We start from the raw sequence: 18,097 nt of genomic DNA on the forward strand, positions 1-18,097 counted from the left end.
GAGAATCATAAACTTTTCGTAATTTTCAATTAACGGCAATCGCTAGCGAGAGGCGTTCCCAGCGAACGGGGACTTTCGACCATCAAAAAATCATTCGAATGTTGTGAGCACACGATCAAGGTCCGTCTGGCTTCGACAACAAAAGAGCTTTGCTTGGTGCTGACACCAACACAGGAGGGTGGTTCCTTCCAGCCATATTTTCCCTCTGATAAGACACGCCTAAAGGATGTTTTAAATCATTATTGACCTTCGGGCGTTGGTGCGTGCGCGTGTGTAATCTCCCGAAAAATCTCGGTCTCGAGCTCGATCGCTCGATTGCATAATTGTAATATATGAACCGCCTCATCATTAATCATACGTTGTCATCAGCCACCTCGCAGGTCAGAGAAGCAACCAACACAGAATGTGCTTTATCATCGTGAGCTCGAGCGCGGGCGCGCGCGCGAAAGATTAAATCTCTTTCTCCAGCGGCCTTCGGGAACCAAGCGGGAACCAAGCGGGAGGTCCAGTCAGCGCACACAGTCGAGCGTGAAGAAGAGACAGACCAATGGGTGGTGTCAGGGGGAGGAGCACCACAAGTGATGCCACACCGATGTCATCACGTGTACGCCCGCTCGCTCAGGACCATGATTTGATTTATGCGAAGATGCTCCGATCCGTAAATGGTATTCCGGCGTGCACCTTCTTCCGGCCTTCCGGGCGGTTGCATCGATAGCGGTCCAGGTGCGCTGGGGTAGTGTGTCCGGTTTGCATTCCGGCAAAGTGCGACCACCGAGTCCACGGTTAGCGCGACTAATCAGCTTCTTCCTCGCCAAAAAACACGCCACAGATCGATCGAGGTGCCTCAGCAGGTTGTCGATAGCAGGACGTAACTCGTGGTGGTCGTATAATCGCACACCCCGATAAGCATCATTGGGTCACCTTCTTTGTGCTCTTTATGCGCGGTTGCCTCGAGTGGCACGCGGTGGCATCGTGGTCAGTCCTGGCCCAAGCAGCCAGCCCATACATCATCGCTATCTGATTTCGTTTTACAATATCAATGACCATTATGTCGAGGATTTGTATTTTCTGTTTTATGTCCCCCCCATTCCTCTTCTGTCTCTTGTCCTTTCTTGTTCCTCCTCCTTTTCATCGGTCGCGAACACGTGTGAAGCACGAACGAACGAACGAAGGAAGGAATTGAATTGAAGAAGAGGTTCTCCCCACCGCGGCGCAAGACCCAAAAGGTGGAGGCGTTTTCAATAATGGGGATCGGACATTCTTTGTCCACCGAGCGCGCGATTTTGAGATGGGTACAGGTCGTGGTGGGTGTTGATATTAGAAGATGGCTCGGGAACTTGTAAGTACCGCTCGGCCTACGTCGCAGATCCCGGGTCTTTGGATAATAGACGGAATTAAGAATTTTGATCACAGAAGATTGTCTACATGCGTGTTTGTAACACATGCCCTGCTACTGATGCTGCCTTTAACATACCGATCAAAACATTCCTTTTCTTGTGATTACCAACGCCAAGAATGTTCTCTTGGTACAAAGTTCCATCCGATCAGCGTCCATAAACGTACGAGCGTGCATCAGAAGACGTCCGAGAAGACTTCAAACAACGCTAGACAGCTCCAGCTAGATGGGAAGATGTTTTTGGCCCGAGGAATCGGGCTATCATAACGGCATCCAACGGGTGGCTGTGCTGCCGTTGCATATCGATACTCCCTCTTGAAGTATGCTGATGCCCTGGATACGCGGAAGCCATTGTTGGAGCCACCGTGGATGATGCCTTCCGTTGTCGTGAGTAATCGTACACTGGTGGGTTGGTGGTTATCAGAGATGGTTTTGAGCGTGGTGATCAGAGAAGGCCATGTTTAGATCAAATCTCAAAAGCTACCAAGAAGACTGGCGTGCAGCGGTTGCTGGTGCCAAGGCCAAGGCCAGGGTGCCGCTACTGATGTTGGTGATGGATCAGATTACTTTGACTTCTAGCGCGGAATGTAACCCTTGAATGCTTAGTCGAGGCCGAGGTTGTGGAAATCTTGGGGACACTTTAAGAACCATTTTCGAATAAACTATTTTAAATAATAAAACCCTTAATATTGTAACTCGAAATGAATCCAATAAATGACTCTTCAACATAGTTACGATGTATTTAATTGACACTAACCCTGGTCCCAAGTCGTAGACATAACGACGCCATCCACGAATATTAAAACCCCTTCTGCAGGAACATGTTGCAGTCCCATTGAAAAGCTTTTCCATCCCTGTGAACTCCTGCGACTGTAGCATCGAGCCTTGGGAGTCAATATTTAAGCCCTTTATGCTGATGCTGATGATGGAACGGAGTTAACGGGGGAAAAAAAATACTGTCGAGGCGCATCATCGCGCTCCGTTCAGGTAAATTTATGTGATAGCCTTCGTTTTGTGATTTATTGACCACCGGCACCAGGCCAGCGATGTCGACCTGCCGCTGTTTTACGAGCCATAATTGCTCACCGAACTGAAAACGGTGGTTTATGTTTTCACAACCACAGCCCACAGCCAACCATCAGCACCGCCAACCGAGGGAGATGATGTATTTTAATGCATCGCGATGCACTTTGAAAACTCAACCGGACGGATCCCGTTGTAATGGAGGAGGTGCTTCGCGAGTTGCAGCAGCACCGGCAGCACGCTCCTGGAATTTACGTTCCAACAACTGAACCGCTGTTGGCCATCATTAGCGAGATTGAGATTAGTTTGCTGATAAGAGGGCCAAGGGAGAGCTGCAGACTTTATGGTAGAGTGTGGGGTCTGTTGCCGTTGCAGCTTCTTGTACGAAAGATACCGAACATGCTGTGCTGCACCAGCAGGAGCAACAGCAGCTTCTAATTGAATTGTTAGAGTTGGTGGTGTAATGACTGACCGAGGGTGCGGTGCGGTGCGGTGCGCTGCGGTGATGATGATGATCGCGATTTGGGAGAACCGATGTTGCTGGAATGTTTTACAACATCTCTGAACCGCCACCAAAGTGGCCTCGACCGGGGGCAGGGAGTAAGGTGAGCGAGATGATGGATGAGCTGGATCGTTTTACGTGCCCGGCGGGCCAGTCGCCCCGGCCGAACCGGATCCTGTAGCATTGGCGCTTCGACAGAGCGAACTGGACGTTAAATATTCATCGCCAAAGCTTTCGACGACCGAAGCAATCGTCGTCGTTGGCTTCAAAGTGCGAGAAGATCGGTGCCAGCGGTTCAGGGAGGACGATTTATTGGCTGCGTGGCCAGGGCACCTGGCGCCTCGGACTCGCCGAAAGTTGGCGTTAAATTGGCAGCGTGGTGTTGAAATTTGAAACGGTTAGCGCCGATTTGCTGACTGAAGCTTATCTAGAAGCATTAAGGCGTTAACCAAGGAGCAAAGCATTCTGATAGCTATTTGAGATTTGGCAAACCTAGAGCAAAGAAGATTTATCACTTTTTCAGCGACAGTCGACTCAACTTTCCTCAACTTTTGCTTCAAAATCGACGACGATAAGACCAAACGTTTTTTCATCAAAAAGACGTAACGAAAGAACACTCCACAGTAATTGCTTGGCAACATGTTTCTCGTTCTCACCATTTAAATGGAAAATCCATCTTTTCTACGCCAACAGACCCTCGTCTAGAGTCATGTCTTGGGACCCTGACATTGAGCACATCACTTGGCAGTTATAAGTCATTTGTCGGCTTGCGCCAGTTGCAACTCAACTCCTCTCGTCCGAAGCGCGTTATTAAGATAAAAAGTGGCAGCAACAGCGACGGGACAAATTAATAATAAACAAATAATCAGATCGAACCCTCGTAGACCCCTGTAGACGAGCGATTCAAGGGCTCTTCGGTGACTTAAAAACCGTTTCCTGCATGATGGTGGCCCTGCAGACGTTATGATGCGTGGAAAGTGGATGCTTCAAAAGAAACACAGAAAGAGAGACGAATGTGAAGGAACCACAATGATCACGAACCGAAATTGAAACACCCTCGTAGACAACGCGTCGCAGTCAGTTTCGAAGGCAGCGAAGAGACCGCATTGTTTCCATCGTTGTCGCCCGCTTGTGACACCGAAATGTGTCATTTATTTCCTTCCTCCCACAACATAACACAAGCTGCTCTCCTCATGTGCCACACGCTGCCACTGGAGAGAAGATCTTACAACAAAAAAACACCGAGAGATCGCTCCAAAGGGAAGCGAGGTTCGCTGCCTGTCTCAACTCTCAAATCGCCTTTCGAAACATGATTTCGATTGCGGTTGCTTTCGTTTTTTTTTCCCCACTTCAAATTTTATTCTTTTTTTAATCCATTTAACTCACACCGCGTTAGACCACCGTAGAGCGTGAGTGAGGGCAAGCGCACTGGTACCACCGAAGAGTCATCGAGATAACAACACCGCCCTCAGCACCAGGAGCAGCAACCAGGGAGATAGAAAATAGACCCGCATCCCGCTGCACGCTGTGGCCATTGCGATGCTTCTTTCTCAGTTTTTTTTATTCTGTTGACGTCGTCGACGGTCGTGGTTGAGCGAAATTAGAAAAAAAAATAAGAGGCAACCTCGAGACCAAAAACGATCAGAGATCGAGCGTGCGAGCGGGCGCACGGAGCGTCATGCGCAGTCAGTCACTCGCGTCTTGACTTAATTGATTGTCGTCGTCTGCGCCATCGCACCCTCCAACCCCCCATGCCCGGGGAGGGTGAAAAGCACTTTCTGGGAGTGGATTTAATTCCTCAATTTCACCATCAACCGAGACAGGCGGCGTAGTAGTAGCAACGGGCGGTCGCTGATGGTCGGTTCAACCGAACCGAATTACTATTTGCTTCATCTCGCTAGCAGGAGCAACAGAAGCAGGAACTGCACTCTGACAGCTCGATACAGTGGCGCACGACCCGGCTTTAGTGTGTGGCTTGAGTGACAGCTGGACTCGCGAGAGGAGAGTGAGATCGCGCGGCGTGTTATTAGTGTGAAGTCGTGACGGTTGTTGGTGAACGGGGCGGCGGCGTGAAGTCGATTGTCACACCACCACACCGGGAACCACGCTTGCCATTAGCACGCTTCATTAGCGCGCGCGGTGGCGGCTGTCACAAATGTGGAGTGAGCAGCAGCGGCAGCATTCCAAGCCCCACGCTCAAGACGTGGCAGCGCCAGGCGTGTAGGCCCGTTTGAGATCGATCGATCGACCGAGTGGGGCCAAGCATAACGCCACCAAAAGAGGGACCCTCAAGGCGCAAGGCGTGCTTTATGAGCGAGTCTTTAACGCGCAGGAAGGAAAAGGCGTGAGAAAATAATCCTGCACCCTTTGCTCGCCTGTTCTCCAGTTCGGTGTGGCATCTGACTGGATGGATGGATGTGGCAGCAGCAGGAATTTGTGACGATACTCGCGCCTCACGCCCACCACGATAATCACACGAGTATGCAACGAGGATTGAAAATTGCAGCAACAGCAGCAACAGCTACCGTGTATTTGATTTACTCCAGGTACGTTTCAGTTCTTACGGTCACGGCCCGGTACGGCAAAGATAACGATCGTCCAGTCATGCTTTAAATGACTTGCTTTAAATGCTCGTGAGCTCGAGGATTAAATTGAACAAAAGCTGACCAACCGTTGCGCAGCTCTTCTCATCGCTTTTACGGTCGTTTGTTGGATGCAGACCTGCTGCGTGCAGACGTCTTGTACCTGTGCTGCTCCAGGTAGGATAGCGAAGAAGCGAAGCTCCAAAAAAAAAAGTTGTTCCGGGCTTCAGGTCCTTTGCCGCGACGAATTGATGACAATCATTAACAAAACAACTCAACAACACAGCCATTTTGTGCAAGCTAGTTTACAAAGAATTAATTAACCTATTTTCCGGGCATTCAGCCAACGGGAAAAGGCTTCTCCGGTAAGCATTAGGCCCCAAAAAAAGGACCTCACGCTCTCGCTTCACCGCTGTGCAATCAATTATCTGCAAAAGTTTTCCCGCAGAAGTCTCACTATGCGCTCTCTTGGTTCTCCTCTGTCACCAGCACCAATTTTGACATTCCTGGCAGACACACAGGGACTGTGTCACCAGCACACGGCCAGCCAAAAAAAAAAAAAACAGGAAAACGATCCACCCCATTTTCCTATCAGCGAGCATATCCATTACACTTCCTCCTCCTTCCAGAGGAACCAGAGGAAGGTGGTGGGAGGGGGCGGCAAGCGGCACAAAAGTTCCTCCTCTGCAGTGGGTGGATGGGTGGGTGGGTGATATTGGAGCAAACATACACACGCGGAAGCACACCAAAGTAAACAAAAAACACAAAAACCAGGCACGTAAAGGATATCATTATTCCCTTGTGGTGGTGGTGCTGGTGGGGGTGCTGCTCATGTTGATGTTGTTCGCCAGCCCCTTCCCTCCCTTTCCAACCCTCATTCTCCGGCCAACCAGCGTTGCTCATTTGCATAAAATAACATATCGAACTGGAAGCGTACGGGAGACCGAGAGGGGGAGTGGAAAAAGGCGGGCAAAAGTCCCGCATAAACATAACATGGACGCCTCCCTCGCCCGGAGATTCACCACAAGTGACTTATGGTGCCAAGGGTGGTAATGGTGACGCAAAGGGAAACCAACGGAATGGAACAACATTTACCGCCTTTTCCACGCAACGCTCACGGAACAAAGGACGAAGCTAGCGCCCCGAAAAAAGTGGGAAATTAATGTGTCGGCATGCGTGTCGGTGGTGTGCGGCTGGCTCGGTATTGGTGGTTGGCGTGTGCCGCGCAAACGACTCCTTGACTCCACCGTCCCAACGGGAGCTTTCAATCAGCCCAACCCTTACTGACCCGGTAGGAGGAATGGGAGATGTGTATGTATTTATGCTGGAGCCTTTCATTGGCTCCAGGAGGAGGAAGTCACACCTTTCGGTGGTGCTTCCGTGTGTGTTGGTGTTGGTCTTCCGGGAGGAAGTTCTCCCCATGGGCACCGGACGAGTAATGAGCAGCGCAACATTACTCAACGCGTCCCTCTGCTTCCGTAATTAGTGGCTTTGGACCCCCTCTGGTGGGGTGTTGTCCTCTTCCTCTTTTTTAGCTTCTGGCTGGCTGTCGTCGACCACCGAGACGGTGAGCGATCGCGAGAACCGTTGGCTTCACGAGGCGCTCGATGGATTGATACTCCTTCTGGCTTTTTGCTGAGCTGGTTGGACGGACGATGGTGCCAAGGGTATTGGCCAGGGGCTATGCGTCACATTTGCTGAGGTTCGTTGGCACGAAATGGAGAGCATACTTAATTTACTTCCTTTTGGGGGTTCAACAAGCAAAAAACAATGTTGAAGCTCCTGAAGCTTGTTTAAAAGTGGGTATAAGAAGAAAATGAGTCTGTCATTTATTTTTTACAGTTTTATCTAAATGTTGAACCATTTAAGAAAACTGAATAGAATTTTTGGGTTTATTTAAAAACAAATACTTGTATGACAAAGATAAAGCAGTTTGCAATGCCAGTCTTCATACATGGCTCCTTGGATGTCTCATTTTTGAAACAGTTTTCTTCAATTCAACTTTTTGAATGAAATTAAAAAATTGTTTTAGAAAATTTCAATACTTCATCTGAACATCAATTAATCGCATAAAAGCCACATTATAAATTACAAAAAAGAATGAAAAATTAGAAAAATCGATCTGCATTCAACATCCATCCATAACAGACAATCACAGTAACTATGCTCAAAGTAGTAGAGATGACAATATCCTGTCAAAGTGACATCTACAATAAACTACTTATTGAGAGTTATTTAAAACACACAGAACGTACCATTTTTGTTGAACGTTTTGTCCCCAAACAACGGAATCCCTCTAATCACTAGACACCGAAGCGAGACGTCCCCCCAGGTGCGGTGCCTCAAATCCTCACGTTGGACATTTACAAGACTACATACTAGCATCGAATCCGTGTATGCGTGCCTGTGCGTGGAATGTCCGGGAATTGACGCATTCCAACCATGCGTGCACGACGACGAATGTGCGGCTGTCTCACGCTGTCTCACGCTGCCACACACCATGGTGGCATGCCTTTTTGATGTTCATTAGCGAAAAGGGACCCCGAACTTTCCCCTCCCACTCACTCACCCCCTCACCCCCTCGTCCCATGAGCATGTCATGGGGTCTATTGATGCATAAATAGCGTCAATCACATTCCATCGGTGATCCATGTTTTGTGCCTGAGTGGGATCGAGGCGGCGGTGGCCGATTCCCATCATGTTGCGTTCCGGCATATTTTAAACACATTCTAAGCCGCCTCTCTCACTCTCTCACTCCATCCACCCCATTCCACGGGTGACACGCTGGCTTGAAATAGCTTTATCACCCCCGAAAATGAACACCAATCGCGAGAGATCGAGAGAGAGCGGTGGGTGGGAGGATGCTCCGATCGTCTGTCGATTGACATTTTCCAGCCATGTCGCGCAAGGCAATCAATCTGTGGCTGTTGCTACTATCGGTGTGTTTGTGTGCTGGGTCCAATTTAGAACCACTTTTGGGAGTGCGGGTGAGCTCTATTAGGGGGCACGCCACCACATTTTAGAAGCGATAGCCAGACCACCGATGTTTTTGCATTCTTTATTTGAGAGGCGTAACAGAGCGAGTGATGTATGCTATGCTGCGATAATCACAATCACACCGCGATGTTTATTTGGGTGAAAATCAAAACACACCAGGACCGAGGACAAAAGACTGGAGCTGAAGTACCAGCAGAAAGCACAACACATCACATTTAACTCCTTGACTTGATTTTACAACAATTGCCCTACATCAACTCCAGTTTTCCTCCTTCCAGCGCACCTTCCACATCCGCAATTAACGTGGAAGAGGTAATTCATTTTAATAATTCACCCTCACTTGTCAGCAGCCTGGAAGAGGAACAGAACAGAATATTAGATTGCGAGCCGGGTCTCTCCTTGTTCGCAATCACAACACATACGCATACGTCACCGAGGAGGACGAGAACAAGGGTTACAGAACACCATTACGTCTTGCGTAATTCACTTCAAAATTCACAATCAACTGCACCCTGTAGCAGCAGCAGGAGCACTGGAAGGGAAATTACCATTCTTTGCTTAATTAAAAATGTTCCCAACCTCGCCTCGGTCTGGCTGCTCGAGGCAACGAATGCACCACCCGATGTGTGCGTGTTTGTGCTGGAAATTTTCAACACAAAACAGGACCAAAGGCAAGCCGTTGGGTCCCCCCCCCCCCCCCCCCAAAGGGCCTCCCAGGAGAGAAAAGCCAAACAACATTCCGTCGCCGGAGGCAGCAATTTCTTTAAGAGTTTTCTTGCCTCACTCGAACTCTCTACAAAACGAGCGGGAATGCCTTGCGTACATGAAGTCCTTCCTTCCTTCCTGCCTTTTTGGCAGGCATTTCTTTTGCAGAAACCGCGTGCGAGTGCGTTTGCAGTTTTACGTGCAAAGCGCTCACCTCAGAAACCGTTTTGTTGTTTATCCGCCTCACTAGAGGGCTGCCCTAAAGGGAGCACATACGTCCGTCCGGACTTACTAGCAAGGTGTTTACACTGCTTTTTGTGACTCCATGTTTTTTTTTCTTTGCCACCATTATGATGCAGAAGATGGCGATGACGATGACGATGAGTACAGCGTGTAGGAGCTGCTACTACTTGCTTGCTTGCTTGGTTGCTTTTCATTTACGAGTCCTCCAACACGTCAACCAGTTCCGACGGTTTTTGGGCATCCTCAGTAGCCTGGTATATCCCCAAGTATCCGCCAAGTAGGCCGTTGTTGTACGCGGTGTCGTTAAGCGGCGTCTGCTGCTGCTGCTACCAGTCAAAAGCCTGTGAGGCACCTTTGTCCGGAAGAAGCGACAGCGAGAGAGAGATTATGCTAAGAAGCCGGAAGCTTACACACCACCATCCTCGCCTGTCCTGTCCCTTTTGCCATGCGAGGCCAATGTTTACCAGCATAAAACGTGGCATGACTGTACGTGCCGTGGCGTCGCATGGCGTTGTAATGGCACGACATCCGATATACATATTCTCTCGCAACGGATTCCTAGAGCGCGAAGGCAATAAAATATTTATCGAGGCCTAGGCCGCCGACAGCACGCCATAAGGAGCACCACTCGGTCCGGGATCGAAGGCAGAAATCAACGATTACACCTGACAGCTTAATGCCCGCCACGCCATTTCGGTACGGTACCGACGTGTTTGAAATTTTATTTACCCCCGCCTGCTGCCATCATCATCATCATCATCGATAGCTCATCAGCGTCAGCAGGTAGCTGTCAGAGTAGGATCATATTTCGCCACTCAAGAAGCAGTTTGAGCAGTGAGTATTGGCGAGGAGAATTCAATTATAGTCTTCGATTGTTACATCACAACGCAGGCGTTCTACATTGTACTGCAAGGAGTGACCTACAACTCCCCGTTCAGGTCATGATGCTTAAAATGGAATGGAGGACACTTTGGAGTACTGCAGAGGCACCTGGCGCAATCGATGATTTGTCACTCGCCGTGCGCATAATGCACTCTGACGAGACGAGCACGAGCAACCGACAAGAGCTTTAAGGTTCGTCTTCGAAACTCTCCGGAACGGCCCGGAAGCCGGAAGAAACAACAAGAGAATGACGCACGGTGCTGCCACCGATGTCACCTGACACCTGAGCCCTAGGCGGTCCTATCGTGGCTCTTATCGGCGCACCACCACCACCACCACCACCACCACCGCCTCAGGAAGAAAGCATCAGCATCGCATCAACATTCCATTTCCTGCTATCTCTTCGGCTCCCCGAGGCAAAGCACGCGAACGAGCCTTCCGATACTCCCTCCCACGACGTCGTCGTCGACTTCCGGCAACCGGTCCTTCTCCTCTCATTCTTATTCCTGTGGCATCCCATTAGACGACAGCACAGCACAGCACAGCACTGGGAGGCCTGGTTGGAAATGGAGCGCTGACACTCGCAGGATGTTTTCTTCCCTTCCCTTTCGTCGGTTGCGTCGGTCGTCTTGGTTGCGGTGATGCTTATCTGCGTGGCCTTTTGGGAGCCTTCTGGGTGCCTTGGGAGGTCGTCTCCTTCGATTCGGGAACGAAATCGATCGCTCCGGTGCTGCGTGAACACTCCTGCAGGAACACGAGGCCGTGGTACGAGCAAAACAACCGAGATAAAAATGTTTTCTTCTTCCGTAAACGGGTCCGGAACGCCAGCGAGTCGAAGAAGGTGAAATGGTGAAGCAATCGATGCCGCGACACGCTGGCGTTCGATGTAAATTAGGCGTTAAATTGCATTTCATCGGTGGGCGCATGAGTCAAGGACACCACGGAACGGAGTACGGAAGTTGTTAGCGGTGCTAGACCCGTTTTGATAACGAGGGAGTGCAAATTATGAAAAGCAAAATATTGAAAACAACGCCCAACGAATACTACTGGTCGATTAACTGGTGAATGCGGTGGTGTACATCGACCACGCGGAACTGAATTCAGGTCAGAATAGGAATTTCGGGATACGGCACTGGAGCTGGCTGAACATTGAAGTGACTTTTGAAAAGCCAAAAAGTATCTCTTCCTCTGAACATCTGCCAGCCGATGCCGAGTTCCGAATGAAAGTTTTCCGCACAGGGAAAAGTTGCAAGAAGCTCGCAGCATTTTCACTTACCATTCAAAAGCCCCATTTCACCATCGAATGAATACCATACCAGCGGCACATGGTACTAGACCACTGACCACAAGCTGCAAAGCCCAACAGTATGGCCTCCAGCACCAGTAAAAGTGCAGTGCCTGGTCCTGACCCGGTGTGGTGTGGTGTGTGCATGTTTGCCTATGCTGATGGTTCATAATCGAAGTTTCAGGTTAATTCCCGGCTTCCCTGTGTCGGCTTTTCCAGTTCCTCCACCACCTCCCAAGTGCGTGCCATTTCCATGTTCCTGCTCTCCATCACCATCGCCACAGGAGCTGGGAAACGCGCTGGAAACGGAAGACGGAAGAAACTTGTTTTTCCAAGGGATTTGAATTAATTAGTTTTGCAAAGTTTACACAAACCACCACCACCACCATCCAGGGCGTCCCTTCTCTTGCGGGGAGGGGCCTTAGGATCCGTTCGATAATCTCCTTGGCGGTTGTGGTGGACTCTTCCGACACTTTGACTTCCACAAACCTCTTTGGACAGGCGTTTGGGGAAGTCCTTCACACTAGAACTTCACAAGCAGCTCGAGAGCAGTAGCAACAGCAATCATCACCTTGAATAGCTAACGTTCGATCCAGCTCACCTTGTGGTGAATGAAGAAAAAATGCATTGACCTCTGCCTGTCTGCAGCACGTACGCAAAAGCTGCTGCTGCTACCGAGTTGCCGATCGTGCACAGCCTCGGTAATTATTATGCAAATAAAGATGACCGACACCTCACCTTGGCGTTGGCACCTTGTTGCAGGAACGTTCCCCCGGATAGCCAGCAGGCATTTTCACCGGAATTTTGAGCTCTTGGGGTTGTTTTAGGACCTCACTGCCTGGGTGTGCGTAAACCCAAGGCCTAACACAAGAAAAACAAAAGCAACGTCTTGTTCACCCCGAGGGCGAAGACCCCCCACCCCCGGCGGCTAATCGGCTTCCAGCTTCCTGCTCTGCTGTACGCCAAAAGGTGGTGCCAACACATTGTGTCAACATGCGCCTTGTAGCGGTCTTCCCTGGCGGGTAAAATCGATGGGGAAGCGCTTAATCCTTTAGAATAGTTTGACACGCTTTTGTGCTGGAGCCAGAGGACACAAGAACCGCCGGGAAGGTGCGGCCGGAAAGGATTAGAACACTTTGACTGTGAACGCGCTAGACCGGTGGAGGTTCGAGGAGGTTCCAGGCACGGAATAAGATTAGCAGAGTGTCAGGCGATTGATGTTGGTTCGATTCACTAAATTGGCGCGCCACTGAAACTTGGCGGTGCAATCGAGTGTAAAATAGGAAAGGGAAAGGAAGTCGTCAATTTGGAGACAATTTGTCTCACGCAACAATGAATCAATTCGATGACAGAATGTCGGCCGTGAACTCATCTCGCTGGAACGAGCGAATGAAATTGACTTTCGAGCGAGCTTGACTTTTCGGAACCATTGCCTGGGACACCAGTGGGTTAATTCAATGAAACTTTTCCATTTTCCATCCCCATTCCATCGATGATTGTCTGGGAGGTTTTTCTTCTCAATTTTTTTCCCCCCATCAAACCTTCGAGAGTGCTCCTGACTTTCTGTCTGTCCCTTCCGGGCTGGGGAACTCGAAGGAGCTTTTCCTTACAGACAAACGGTCCGTCGCTGACGGTTTCTGGTTGGGACAGCGAAAACAAAACTCTGATGAAGGGAAGGAAGAAATGAGGGAACCAGCCAAAACACTCAACTCTTCCCGAACTGTTTCCGTTTTCCCGGACGACAAATTTCGAACGAAAAGTTCAAGCCGACCTTCGCTCGACCGACATCGTCGTCGCTCGGAGCGGATCCTTAATTTGGTGGCCTTTCTGTGGGGACAGCAAAAAAAGAAGAAGCTCCCAAAAAAAACCCCTTTCCCTGCTCCATTATCGTGCACCGTTCTCTCGACTGTGGCTTCGAAAGCAAAAAAAAAAAAGGGGAAGTGAAGCAGGAAGTCGCAGAAAATGGTCCTGAACGGCACAAGAATCACTTAACTTTAAGCTCGAAATTAATAAATTTTCTCCTTTCGCTCTCGAGAGCAGCAGCACCCGAGGAGGAGTGATGGAGAGAATTCATTATGTGCCACCCGCAAACCAGTTGAGAAGTATTTTTCAATATTCTCGTTACGAACGGATTGAACCGGAACCGGCTCGGGTTTTCGTCGTTCACTAGAGTGTCTGCGTTCACTAGAGTGCGTATTTGAATAATTGATCAGGCGTAGCTAGTGTCTGAATTACTCAACAAGATTGGCGGTTGATATTGATTGAATGAGGAAAGGTTCGCAGGATGTTTTAAAATAATTCTTTCCAAGTCTTTCATTTGTTTCCAAGTATCACTGGTTGGAACCTAAACAATCCAAAGAGATATGTCGTAGAAGACTCAACAAGTACTAGTGTCTGAACTATTTAAACTGCTGGTTCAATTCATTCAATAAGGAGAGCTCCAGTGGATTCCTTGTCTCAGGATTCTTCTCCGCAGTTCCGATTTTCATAGTGGCAAACCTAAAACCTATCTTAGGAGTAGGACTTGATTGGAAGCTAAAGTATTCTAATAGACTATTCCTAAGAATTCTCTACGGTAGCATTCCTCATAATTATACCCTTAAAGACCCAAACAACAAAAACTGGTAAAGCATACCAATCACCATACCGCACGCACTATTCAACGCAGTTTTCCAAGTCAACATCCCACCTAACTTTCGTGGTTTTTGCGGTTTCCAAAATTTACTTTCCGCTCCACCGCGAAGGTGATGAAATTCTGTAACCTTTTGCTCCACAAACACCCGACGGGCCCATGGTCTGCCGAGTAGGAAAACGTGTCACAAATCAACCCTTCTCACCCCCCGAAGCATCCTCCTCGGACATGTCCCCGGAGCCGGACGCTCGCTACGCTTCTACGCTTGACTTGTGATTTGCCAAAAATTTATGATAATTTGCGGTTTGACTGCCTGCTGCGCTCATCCCCATCCCAGACACTACCTTCTTAACCCAATAAACAAAGCCATTGCCAATGAACGACCATGCGCCGCACCAGATCAGCCCGTGCGGCACCAGTTTTTGTTTCGTGAGGCAGCAATTCTGCTGGAAAAAGATCCTTAAATACGCCGCTTCCACGCGTTAGTGTGCGGCCCCCGTCGATTCTCCGGAACCGTTTTGTGATGATTGAAAAATTGAATTGCCTCACGTCGAGCATGCCGGGGGCCCAACATCAACCAAAAACACAGGCACATTCACATAGACACTAACACGGAGGAACCTTGCGTGACTTTGACAACTTTTCGCCAAAAATGAGGGTCGCTGGTGATGGTTGAGTTGAGATTTTTGGATATTATCCTGCTCCGGCTCCTGGCCCTGTAAGTCATCCAACTCCCTGATGAGGGCCAGCACAACCGCAAGCAATTTATGGATATTTGGTTCTTTGTTTTCCGGGAAAGGTCCCGGAACCATCGAGGGGAGCGAAAGCGGAGTGAAAGGATTGGAAAACTTTTTGTCCAACAAAACACACACCCGGCACGCACACAACCTAACATCGTCGTGATTTATGCCGTCAAATCATTCCGCTCCGACCACGGAAGAAGCTCTTCAGTGCTCTCCAGAAAGAAAAAGATGGAGAGAGATAGAGTGAAAGGTTTTTCCGGGGGGGAAAACGCAATGCTCGCCACCAAACCCATCAAGCAACCAACCCGAGAACCTGACGAAAGCCGGTAGCCTCCGCGCTACCTCCGGGGGGAAAAACCGTAAATCCCAAATTGAATTAAATTTGCGCCAACAATAATTCAATTTTCTGCCTACCAGACGAGTGAAGCGCAGCGACGGTGACACGCCGGTGACGGTGTGGCCAACACGGTGGTCGGTCCAGCGAGATGTAACAGGAGCACTGGAGTTCGGGAGGACCAGTCGGCAGTCGCGGAGTCGTTATCCCCCAAGGGAAGGTGGGCTTGGCGAAACCGAGAGGTGAGCTGGTCAATTTCCTGCTGACAATAATCCTGTACGATCTTCTACGCGCCAAAAACCCCATTGAAGGCAAAGTGCAGAGGAAAGGACGAGTGTTTCTCTTCTTCACACTCTCTCTCTCTCTCCCTTTTTCTCTCTGTTTATGTGACCTTTTGGGAGGTACAATTTTCCCGCATTTTTCCCACCCCAAAAAAAAAGGGGGGAGATAAAAACGGAGATCATTCACTCGCTTCTTATAAACTCCTTGCGGACGGGTTCCATCCTCTGGATCCTCAGGTCACGCAAGGAATACATCATCCCCTTCTAGGTCCCCAATTCCGTGACATTTACGCCATTCTGGAGTTATTAATCACTTGGCCTGATCGTCGCTGCTAGCACGCGGGCCTGGCCTGGTACTAATTCGTTGCCCACTCGCAAGTCACGCAAACTCGCACTGCAATAACCCCTTTCTGCTGGAGAGCTCGCTGGGGAGTTACAGGCTCAACAGGCCACAGGTGTAGGCCCCGGATAGTCGCATACTCCCGCAGAAAGGTCACCGGAGCACGAAGCTGGCTTTAATCTTCCAGGAAACGGTCCTTACCACATTGATCCGGTATTGGACCGCATCACCGGAAATACAGGAGCGTGGTTTTTTGGATGGAAAAATTCCCGCTCGGTTGGAGCTGGTGTGCGATTCAATTAAGCACCGGTTGCCCAGGGCTTGTACCGGTACTATTGTACCAGCGGATCCACTTTTCCATTAATATCCATTTCCATCTCCCTGAGGGGTTAATGAATCGATACCAACCGAAACCACCATTCAACGGATGCACGCGAACCGTGCTCCAATTTATGAGTTGAGTTTGAATGAATGTGGGATGGATAAACATTAAACTACATCCCGTGATCTGATCCGCAGCAAACATACATTATACAATGCTCATTAATTATGCTTCACATTAAACATTCACAGTCAACATCATAACTCGGCATACATCGCGGTACTTACCAGCTGAAGCTGAATGATGACCGGCAAAACGGAAAGCTGGCGATCGCTGGTCGTCACATGGAACCGTTTAACTTCCTGTTCCCGTGCCCGTTCCCGTTCCACCAATCCGCGCTTCAAAACGGATGTTTTGCATCTACACTAAATGCATCCGATTGTTTGCGGTTTACGCGAAGAACCTGCTGCTGCTGCTGCTGCTGCTTGCTTGCTGTTCTGCTTCCCGCGTTCCTCTTATCTTGCCCCGAGACAGCCGGCCGCAGTGAGTCAAAAGCAAACAGAACGGAACTCTCTCAAGACACAAGTCATCAAAACGGCGACTGACTTCCTCTCTTAAGCCACTGATTGTGATGCGCCGTTTTCAATCGATCATCTGTTTACCAGGCACGACCATGTCACTGTACTGGCGGTTCCACTTGCACCCGGTTTCACTCCTCGTGGGGCCAGAGTTTAGAGTGCCACCGGAGGAAACATGTGTTTTCGACCTCTCGTCGCGCTCTGGGTTGTTTTGTTTGCATAAATCTGCGTTCAGCACTGCATCACACACGCGCGGTTGCCGCTGCTTATCACTTTCGCAACACTCGTCGCCGCACTTGATGCCCGTTACCCGCCCCCGGGGGGGGTGAGGCTACGCATAATTTCACCCAAAAACAGCCGCGACGACAACACCGCGAACACGTGGGCACTAGCAACCGGGGCACTAACACGCCACGAATCGGAAACCAACACGGAAAATCAGGAAAAAACTTTTGCAGCAACTAAAACAGCAATGGGCCAGCATTTGAAAGGATGGAAAATGGCAAACGAACACACCAACAGGGCACAGACACACCGTTCCGTGCATTCAATTAAACGCGATTAGCATAAAACAAACATTGGCAGAAACCAAGGCAGCTGCAGCACCTGTGCTCGGCCTCTGAGCTCTTGGGTGTAGGGGCAATAGTAGAAAGCCAACCAGCGACTCCAGCGACCAAAACAAACACTCCGACACTCGGTGGACAGCTAATTTGCTTGAATTGGATTGTTCTCGTTTCGCAATTCGTTCGCGTTCAACGGGTTTCGCCGCCGCAGTCACCGGCAACCAATGCAACACTCTTCAATCGATTCCCGATTCCTAACCAGACCAAGACCAAGCCGCAGACCGTGCACGCGCGTAATATTTACGCGCGCCGTGTCGACCCGGGAACGGACAGCACAGAACGCACGTGCTTCGCAGGAAGTTTGAAACTGAGCTCAACGGCTGAGCTGAGCAAGAGCGTGAGCTGTGATCGGTGTTTGTTCATCGTGTTCATCGGTGGTCACTTTGGGGTTCATGCGCGGCGGCAGAAAACCGCGCTGTGTTGAGGATGGAAGCGTGAAGAATTTCGTGTTTAAATGTTGAATAAAAATCAAGCTAAAACCAAGGTTTCTTATTATACTCTTAATGAAGAATCAATTATAAAAAAAATTCATCTTCTTTTTGATAAAATTCCACACTTTTTGTTTCATCTTTTAATTCAGTCGTTTGATAACCCTTTTGTTCAAAAGCTTAACTATGTAGTTCCAACCA

At 49.4% G+C, this 18,097-nt stretch overlaps 1 protein-coding gene across 1 annotated transcript in view; it reads right to left on the reverse strand.

Moving 5' to 3' along the window:
- The window catches only part of LOC126579340 (nyctalopin-like), a 77,789-nt gene extending 60,126 nt beyond the window's left edge, over window positions 1-17,663 (reverse strand). The window contains exon 1 of the mRNA XM_050242832.1: window positions 16,555-17,663. The gene's annotated coding sequence lies outside the window, so the exon portion shown is untranslated. The remainder of the gene's footprint in view (window positions 1-16,554) is intronic.
- Window positions 17,664-18,097: the final 434 nt, after the last annotated feature.

The sequence above is a fragment of the Anopheles aquasalis genome, chromosome 3 (genome assembly GCF_943734665.1).
Source record: "Anopheles aquasalis chromosome 3, idAnoAquaMG_Q_19, whole genome shotgun sequence".
NCBI lineage: Eukaryota > Metazoa > Arthropoda > Insecta > Diptera > Culicidae > Anopheles > Anopheles aquasalis.